This window comes from Protopterus annectens, chromosome 8.part0 (genome assembly GCF_019279795.1).
Source record: "Protopterus annectens isolate FY-2018-M chromosome 8.part0, PAN1.0, whole genome shotgun sequence".
NCBI lineage: Eukaryota > Metazoa > Chordata > Ceratodontiformes > Protopteridae > Protopterus > Protopterus annectens.
In genome coordinates this window covers 372,944,303-372,955,344 of record NC_056741.1, presented here as the reverse complement: position 1 = coordinate 372,955,344, position 11,042 = coordinate 372,944,303, and positions in this window count along the sequence as shown.

Here is an 11,042-nt window from a genome sequence, read left to right as displayed (position 1 = left end):
TACAAAAAAATCACCATTGAAATAAATTATCAAATCATGACATCACGGAACCAATCAATGAAACAAGCCCTAATTTAAAGGAATCCCTAACCCAAACATATTTTCACATTCATCCAAAAATAAAAATCATACATATGTATTACTTACATAAATTTATATACAAAAACATTTTAGTATACCAAAATACACATTCAGTATAAGGAATAATATGTTATCTTGTCAAAGCCCTCAAATTTAAAATACTTTTAAAAGAAGCAGCATCATTCAGACCTGGGGCTGTGACTGCATTCATTTTCAATTGCCATGTCAATTCTTTTTCGTCCAACTTCAAATCACTTGGACCTCCTCTTCCATTGTCCAAAACTTTTTCTAATACTAAAAAACTAAATTCATGTAAGGGGTGTGTCTTAATATGCCTAGCAAGGGCATTGTTCAAATTCAATTTCCCAATTGCATAAATATGCTCATAAATCCTGTTTTTCAGTTGTCTTTCAGTATGACCAACATAAAAAGCTGGACAACAGTTACATAGTCCTAAATGCACCACCCCTTTAGTATTGCAATTAAATTTACCCCTAATATAAACTGTTGTGTTTCCAATCACAACATGTTTGGTAACTTTGATGTATTTACACCATCTACATGACCTGCATTTAGGCATACCACAATGGAGACCATAAACTTTACATGAGATTTTAAAATGTCAGAGGGGCTCTGTGAAGTCCAAAGCGTAAGATAGTATAAAGTAAAGGGCCTTCTGGGGCAGATAATGCTGCCTTCTCTTTGGCTTCAGTACCATCTAGGGTAGTGAAAATCCTTTTTTTTTGCTTAGGTTGTTTATGAGCACATCCATTCTGCTTACTCAATAAGTGTCAAATTCTGTTAATCATTAAGTTTTTGGAAGTTATTACAACATCTTATGGATCTTAGGGACTAACCCATTCAGACTATCTTTGAGTCTTTAGAAAATTCTGATTTAAACACTGAACTCTACTGTCCAGTATCGTTCTACATTTACCTTCTCCCTGGCTCAGTTTCACTGTAATGCTGTATTAAATCTGTTATAACAGGTAGCATAGAAAACAAAATTCTTATTTGCCAAAAAGCAACTACTTCTAGCTTTTGGGCCCTAGGCAATGTTTGATCTATTTGAAGAGGTAGAAGTTTCCATACTATTGCCACAAATGTCATCTCCTAGGCCGAATGCAGTAGCTTCAGCTTCCCTCAATGATTCTAACATGTTTATGTAACATACCTGCTTAGGTTTTCTCTTTCTAGTTTGTCTTATTTCGTAGTTCACCTTGTTCATTTTTTTTCTACCTTAAATCATCCTTGCCATATTGCTGGAAACTTATTTTCAGCAGAGGGAACTAATGTGAATATTTTATCATATTTTTTAAACGTTCTAAATTCTTTTTGGAAGATTCTGTGCCCTTTGCATATGCTATTTAGTTATTGGCATAACAAGTTTTAATTTGGCTTCCAGGTTTGCAAAATCTTTTATTACATGTTTTTATATTTATATATTGAGAGAGAGAGAGGGAGATACACCTACTTTTCTTTGTCAAGATTTTATTACTTTGAAAAAGAAAAGTAGATGCTCACTTCAGCAAAAGTGCATTTCAATGAAAGTGCACTTTTGCTGAAGTCTAGTCGCCGAATCGGCTGACTAAAAAAAAAAAAAAAAAAAAAAAAAAATTCCAGGGGGGGGCAAGCCACCCTGCACCCCCATGTGGAAGAATGTGCCCCCCTAATTAAATATACCAACTCTGAGATCGCACTACAGTGAGGAAAAAGGGATATTCCCATTCTGCCCTATATTGTGATCTGGTCTCGCACAAGTGGGTTTTGAAGTACTGAAACTTCGACCAACCCAAGTAGACCCATATGTATATATATATATATATATATATATATATATATATATATATATATATATATATATCTATATATATATATATATATATATATATATATATATATATATATAGATATAGATAGATAAATATAGATATAAATATAGTTATATAGATATGTATAGATATATGTATATATCTATATGTATGTATATATATATATATATATATATATATATATATATATATATATATATATATATATATATATATATATATATATATATATATATATATATATATATTTTTGTTTTTTTTGTTTTTTTTGCTCCTCTCAAGTCCCTTTTACTATGTCTAGCAAGCTTCAGGCTTCAACATCTACATCAGTAGTTTATCTGGGGAAAATCTTGTAGAGCAAATATGTAGGGAAGTAACTGAACACATTTTTACTATGCTGTTCTGTAGAAGTCTTTAACATGAATATAACATTTTTAATTACCTCACTAAGAGATTTCTTTGGTGGTTTGGCTCTGACTTTACTACTAGTTCTAGAAGAGGCGCAGCTAAAAGGTTCCACAATAATGATTGATAACAGTGGACCTCTGAACCCAGTGCCACCTTTACCTACACTGCGACAATAAAATCTAGCTAAAATTGTAACTCTGGTTTTACCCATTCATATGTGCCAGATTCATCATGAATGTGCTAAAAGGTTTCTGAGTTAGCAATCAGTGAAGTATTTCATCTTTCTCCTTGTTTTCTCTATGCAGTTAGTTATTCCTTAAGTTCTCAGTTTGAAACAGGGCAAAGGAAGAAGATCAATCTGTTTTTTGTTTTTTTTTACTTCCTTTCTGGATATATTTTCTGTAGTCCTGCTTCATGCACTCTACTCACACTGTGGTTTCTTAACATTTTAATTATCTGTCTGCAAATCTGCAAGTCCATGAAACCTTTTATCAGCACATTGACATGGACTGGATCTTATAACCTATTCAGCTATGAATATAGGTATAAGTAATTCTTCTGTTCCTTCCTCTACAAAAGGTTAGTTATGCAGGTGACTTCCTTTTGCTTTTCACTTTAGTATTTGCCCTACTTTTATCTCAGTAACTTCTATCTCTTCTTGTACCTGCCGCTGAGAGTCCTGTTTCTGACTGTTCCTCTGCTTTGATATACAGAGTGAACCTCAGAACATTTTCATGTTTATTTTGTTTCCTCATAACTTATCACCATGGGCCTCTCCCTTTCTGTTTCCATACAGATGACATAAATTACCTTACATAAACCTTCTGACAAGGTTCCATTGTATGCATTTTGGGTTCTTCCTTTTCAGTTTATGCTCTCATTTTTCCCTAACAAAGCCATGGTTGTGTTCTGGTAAAACTCAGTAACAGGGGTCTGATAAAACACAGGTCATTCTATCCTTTCCATTCTAAGACGGTTTATATGCTTATCCCCTTCTTTTTATCAGAACTGTATGCCATTAAAAGGCTGCTGTTGCCGTCCACCTTCCATTTTTACTAAGGTATATTCAGAAGTGAGCCTTATTAACAGGGCATCAGGTTCCTGCTGCAACTCGCCCCAATTCTGTTAGAGGTACAGGCAGGACATAGAGTATCTAACTATGCTTTTTTTCTCCTGATATAATTTCTACTGTAAAAGGAGTCTTGGCCACTTATGACGTCATGTGATAAATTATTACCCATGCTTGAAGATGTCACTCACGCTGGGTGGGCACGATCCCTTGTGATGCCTATTACATTGGACTACATGATTAGAGTATCGGGTGTGGCTAACCATTAGGTGACGGCAGTCATTCGACTGTACGGAATCGGCGGCCCGTCCAGTGACATAATCATATTACATGCGTGTTCCTCATACAATCTGCTCCCATCTGGCTGATACATGGGAACGATACTCTGCAATGCTGACATGTAAATGTGTTTTGGGAAACGCATCTCTCTGCTGGGTCATGCTACAGCATACTTATTGTAGGTTTTCCACCTTTTAGATTGGCCGATGTGAGACTCTAGGAGTAACATCTTTCCCACTTTGCATGGGACAGTCCCTCATTAGGCATATGTGTCATGCAAGAATACTCTAGCCATAGCAAATTTCCTGATTAGAGGACAATATTATATTCTACGTGTCTGTAATAGTTACATGTAACAGTTATTGTATAAATGACACGTTGATATGTGAAGTAGCATAATGAACTTGACTGCTGCTAGACTAAGCTTTGATTTGTGCTAATATGTATATTTCTGTACTATGCATGGCTGAAGGTATGTTCTGACCTGGTACATCTGACATATCTACAGAGCAGGTCCCACTTTGGCCATTTGGAAAGGTGGCAGCCCTATAGGACCTATATGTAGAGCTGTCATATTTGGCAAGGCAACACATACCCACAGCCAGTAGTAAACTGACTACTTCACTGGTTTGCATACGTTAAGGTTATTCTTGTAGCATTATAGTTGCTAATACTGTTTCCTATAACATGTAGCTGTTTTAGATTCAACAAAATCATTTTATGACACCACTACACACAATATATGAACTCTTTTCCCAAAATTACAGGCCATGTGCAGTAACATTCATTTTGCAGGACACAACTGCCTAGAGTGGGGTGTCCCTCACAAAGGCGAACAGGTGGTAACCCCACACTATTATGCTATCATCTACCTAAGGTGGTCAGCGGAATATGCGCTTTCCGTCACTTGCAGACCTCACATACGAATGGGGGAGAATGAACACTGTATCAGGGACACTGCATAACACCCTGAGGGACACAATTAGATGATTGGTTCTATTCACCTGACAAATTGCCAGTCACAGGGCATATGTATTCATTTACATTTGTCGAGGTACATGCTGTTTATAACTCATACATGTTGTCATTAGTCGTTACGTGTATTCCGCCACCTGTCCACCGAATATTACTAGTTCTGGAAGTGTTTAGTTAGGACTGTGTTACATTCTGATTCATAATCATGGCTGTCCATGATAATCGTGTACAAGGCACTGATATAGTACCTATGTGTTCCACCAATGGTTTACGGACTATCCAGTAGATATGCTCTTCGGGTTTGGGAGCTATGAGCGTCAGCAGTGCCCACATAGGAATATTAATTACTTCCACTGGGCAGGCCTACTACATGTCTGCCAACCAACATCTGCACATTTAAGCCCATTATTGCATACCAATGATTCCCTACCTGACACCCCTCTACAGCACTCATGACAAATACTTACTGTGAGCGCAGCTGGGGTATGAACACACCCCTATACACTGCCCACTCTCCCCGTCTCGGGACACATGTCGTACGTTTTGTCAACCCATGTGTTATTACACTTGTACAACCTACTGTTCCATGTACAGCTACATCCTGCTCGCATCGATAACCACAGGTTCACACGTATGGTGAATTTTTGGTGTCCCGCAAGGGACCCCGTTATCCATGTTTAAAGTGTAGATTTTGCAGATCTCTCACACTGGTACTTTCCTGCTGGTGGTTTGGAAAGCAGCGATGTATTTACCTTTATTGCATGTCTGTATGTCTGACCGGCCTAGCTGGGTGTTGTGGGAGGTATACATTTGTTTATTGGACCTCCTAGTAACATATGCCCGGTCTGAACATATGTTACCCGTAATTGCTGTAACGTAACCTAGTTATGTACATGTGTATATCTACAGTAACACACACATATATATCTATATCTATATATATAGATATATAGATAGATAGGTTCATAGGTTAGTACTAAGCCAACTATATATATATAAGTGAGAGTATTATATTTATATTTCTGTGTGTGTGTGTGTGTGTGTGTGTGTGTGTGTGTGTGTGTGTGTGTGTGTGTGTGTGTGTGCATTTTGTAGGATTGCTTCCTTTGTAACTTTTGGGTTATTGGAAGCAATAGTAGTTAAGTAAACCCTGGTTAGACATTGGTATCTTATCGTTGTTTGGCATATTGTGTAACATTTTAACGTTTGGAGTAGAAGTATGAGCATATATTATGCTTACATGAGTTTTTATTACATATTAAGTTTGTAGGCTTGTGCAAAAGCATGGAATGTTTGTGTATATTTATATATATTTTTATATCATACATATATATACATTTTCATACATTTTTTATATGTAATTCATAGTTTTATGTATTTCATTTAGCATTATTTTATTGAAACAAGTATGTATTTGGTTGCTAGGCAACGGTTATCTCATCGAATTTACGAGTGAGAGTAATCACCTGATATCAATTAATTTAAATAGCAGTGCAGCTTGTATTTTGTGTTTGTATCTTTTTTATTCTGAGGAAGGAGGGGTATTAACCCTTCCGAAAGCGCTTAATAAACCTGTTTTCTTGTTTTTGGAACAGTTTTCGGAATAATTTTTCCGTTTAGGAACTGCGTGTTGGAAGCTTTGTTTTCTGCTGTTTGTGCTTCATTGGTTGGTCATGTCTTTGGTGTTTTGTGTGTGTGTGTGTATATATATATATATATATATATATATATATATATATATATATATATATATATATGTTGTCAGTCATTACGTGCATTCCGTCATCTGTTGACCTAATATCAGTAGTTCTGGAAGGGTTTAGTTAGGACTGTTATATTCTGATTCGTAATCACGGACGTCCATGATAATTGGGTACAGGGCACTGATAAAGTCCCTATGTGTTCCCCAAATGGCTTACGGACTATCCAGTAGATATGCTCTTCAGGTTTGGGAACTATGAGCGTCAGCAGTGCCCACATAGGAATATTAATTACTTCCAATGGGCGGGCCTACTACATCTCTGCCAACCAACACCTGCACACTTAGGCCCATTATTGCATGCCCATTATTCACCTACCTGACACCCCTCTACAGCACTCATGAAAAATACTTACTGTGAGCGCAGCTGGGGTATGAAAACACCCCTAGACACTGCCCACTCTCCCTGCCTTGGGACACATATTGTACGTTTTGTCAACCCATGTGTTATTACACTTGTACAACCTACTGTTCCGTGTACAGCTACAACCTGTTCGGGTCAATCAATACTGGTTTACACATATGGTGAATTTTTGGTGTCCCGCAAGGGACCCCATTATCCATGTTTAAAGTGTAGACCTTGCAGATCTCTCCCACTGGTACTTTCCTGCCAGTGGTTTGGAAAGCAGCAGTGTATTTACCTTTATTGCCTGTCTCTATGTCTGACTGGCCTAGCTGGGCAGTGTGGGAGGTAAAAGTTTGTTTATTGGATCTCCCAGTAACATATGCCCAGTCTGAACATATGTTACCTGTAATTGCTGTAACATAACCTAGTTATGTACATGTGCATATCTACAATGACATATATATGTTTTTTGTGTGTATATGTGTATATATCAATAAATGTTGTATGTGTGTGTGTATATATATATATATATATATATATATATATATATATATATATATATATATATATGTATATATATGTGTATATATATATATGTCTATATATATATGTATATATATATATATATATATATATATATATATATATATATATATATATATATATACATGTATATGTATACTGTGTGTCCGTTGACCAATACATTTCCTGGACAAACACACTTACACATGCGTATTGGGTTTTATCTCTGCTTCAACAGCATACTATTGCCTTAGTCATTATGACACCGCCACTTCACTCCGGTTAACTTTTAATTGGTATATAGCACATTATACAGCGGACAGATGTCGCACTTTGTTCATGTATGGAGTACCGTTGATAAATGTGATGTGATACAGCGTCATTTGATCTATTCTTCATCTGCACTGCCTATTATTCCTGCTACTGATTTGTTTCTGTGCACATTCATATTATTTATGTCAATAAATGGAGTGCATTATATTATGGCCACTGGTATTACCCTGCCTCTGGTGTGAGTGCCGGTGCTCTACTCACTCTTGGGCAGCTTTATCTGACATACGCTGCAAGCACTATATAATACCTTAGTTGCTCTAGATTCCCTTCACAACCCTTGTGTATGCTTTCTTCTTTCAGGGTTCATTCTATATATATATATATATATATATATATATATATATATATATATATATATATATACATATATATATATATATATTTTTTTCATATATTTCTTTATTTTATGTCTGTGGATATATATCTATACACACATATATATATATATATATATATATATATATATATATATATATATATATATATATGTTACATCTGTACAAAACAACATACATTTGCTATGCTGGGAGCTGCTTACACACGTGCAGGCACACTTGCATATCCTTATTGTGAGTTACATATGTTTACTGCCACTTCTTTGTGCTTACATGTGCCTTATTCATTATGACAGTACCACTTTGATTGATGGAATCCAGTTAACGGCCCATGCGAAACACACATTCACCTTTACATGTTTAAATGTTGGCTTTACAGCACAGAGGCATTCATTACACAAGAAAATTATATGTGCTATAGTCGTACTTGAACCGGAAATGCATTTACATTAGGCGGATGCTCTAACCACTACACTATTGGTGTTCTGCTTCATTTATATGTATACCCATGGTTCATAGCTACCCTAACATACGTCTCACCGCTTCACTTACACAGCAGGCATACATTCTCCTGCTGGGAAAACTGCAGTACTACACATGTGACATTCCCTATTCCCTACTGCTCTGGACCCATGCTGCATGTTTACTCACTCCAAGGATATTCAGAACTCCAAAGCTTATAGTCCTGGCACATACGTGTGTTTGATTGTAAGGGTGTTCATGTGGTGATCCGGGTTGAGGCTTGTCCGACTGGTGATTGCCCTGTACCTGTTCAAATGTCAGATGTAGGACATGGAGAGAGTTTGTCCCAATTTTAACATTGTACCTGTGTTTACAGACGCAGGGGTTTGGGCACCTTTGACAAGATTATTATGTTGGCACTATATAATATTGGGTGAGGAGGTGGTTCCACTACATAATACAGGGTGGGGGGTGTTTCCACTGGTGTTTCCCTTCACTTTTGACTATTTCATTCATATATACGATGAATATTATTCTGCACATCACTTATGATTTCACTACAGGTATGCAATAGTGCTGTCAACAAATGTGACAGTTGGTTGGTGTACATATGTGTACGCACCTCTGTAATACTCATTGACTAATTTCAACAGTGACAGGGACAAGGCAATGACAAATCAGGGACAATTACAGACTATTCTACAATATTAGTACTATTAACTTGAAACGTGTTGACAGATTCAGAGCCATATTTATTAATACTTATTTTCTGCAGTTAAAAGCATCTATTACTCTTAATTATTGTCATTAGTCATTCAAGTGTCATTCAACACCTTTCCTCCAAAGGTCACTGGTTTTATGAGTGATTAAGAGGCTGGCAAGTTATTGTGCGAATGTTCTGACCATTGGTAGGGTTGCCACATTTTCATATGTACAGGATGGGATATATTCTGGACACACCAGATTGTTTAGGCCGACACATACCCACGGTCAGTACAGGGTTTAGAACAGTTATTATTTTCCTAGATGAGCCTATTCCTGTAGCACTTTAGTTGCTTATTCTGTTTCTTGTACGATTTATGTATTTTACATCCAGAAATAACTGTTTTAGACAACTGTTACATGAAATATGGTACATAGGTATTTCCTACAATCACAGAACATTTGCCATTGTATCATTCTTGGTCAGGACACACTTAGCCAAACAGAGATTGTCCCTCACAAAGTGGGTCAGGAGGTGCCCTGCTTATGTCAGCACCTTAATCACCCTATTTCCAAGTGCCACTATGCGACTGTGTACAATATACTCTCTCGATAATTCATGTGGGGAGACATGCATCACGGACAGGTATTTGATCCTGGGTAGTAGGTTTTGCATGACCGTCTAGAGGCTGAACAGTCTTGTGAACCACTACTGCACATACAACTTGTGTCCAGATGTCTACAGGACTGGACATCGTGTCATGATACCAAGTCTGATGTTTACACAGGATACTTATCCCATGAGGGATATCCAAAAATTGAACAAGCCAATAACCGTCCATTTTTTGGGATTTATGAAAATGTGATAGGGTTTTACATGCATTCTGTGGGTATGTGTCGGTGATGTTTCTGTACATGTGTATCGCGCATTTTAATATTCATATGTTTGTGTGATTGTGTTCTACAGTATGGTCTGTCAGGTTGTATTGCGGATGTGTATGTTTGTTCTTTGTGTTTCTTTCTGATTCACCCGCTGCTCCCTCATACACCTCCAGTTCACCTATTGTGCATCCAACACAGTCTCGCCTTTGTGGATTATAACATTACCCCCCCCCACACACACATATTCCAGACACTCCATCCATCCCTTCTTTGGTTGATGGCCCATGGCACGGTCAAGGGAACACATTGCATACACTACATATGTTAGGTACCTGTATGGTTGTGAGGACTACCCTGGCATTTTTTACCTTCCACATGTTGTACATCATGCACATAGGTACATGCAAATACTTATATTTCATGACATGGTAGGTGCACCCGGGTAACACCCGTTTAACTTTGACACATCCTGACAAGAACGGCTTGGACCGCATATGGGCGGATTTTGGCCAAATGATCTGACCATTGGTAGGGTTGCCACCTTTTCATATGGCCAGGATGGGATATATTCCGGACACAAATCAGATTCTACAGGACAACACATACCCACGGTCAGTACTACAGATAATACTTTTGTTTTATGCCTACATGTTAGCTTATTGTTGTAGCAGTTTATATGTTCCTTCTGTTCCGTTTACTTGCTTATTCTATTTCTTGTAACATGTGGTATGTTACATACGGAAATTAATATTGTATATGACTATTACATGTGATGTGGGACATAATTATTTCATACGGTCGCATGATATTTTACATTTATAATGGTTTTGGTATGGACACAATTGCCCACCTAAAGTTTATGGTCCCCATTGTGGTATGTCTAAATGCGGGTCATGTAGATGGTGTAAATACATCAAAGTTACCAAACATGTTGTGATTGGAAACACAACAGTTTATATTACGGGTAAATTTAATTGCAATACTAAAGGGGTGGTGTATTTAGGACTATGTAACTGTTGTCCAGCTTTTTATGTTGGTCTTACTGAAAGACAACTGA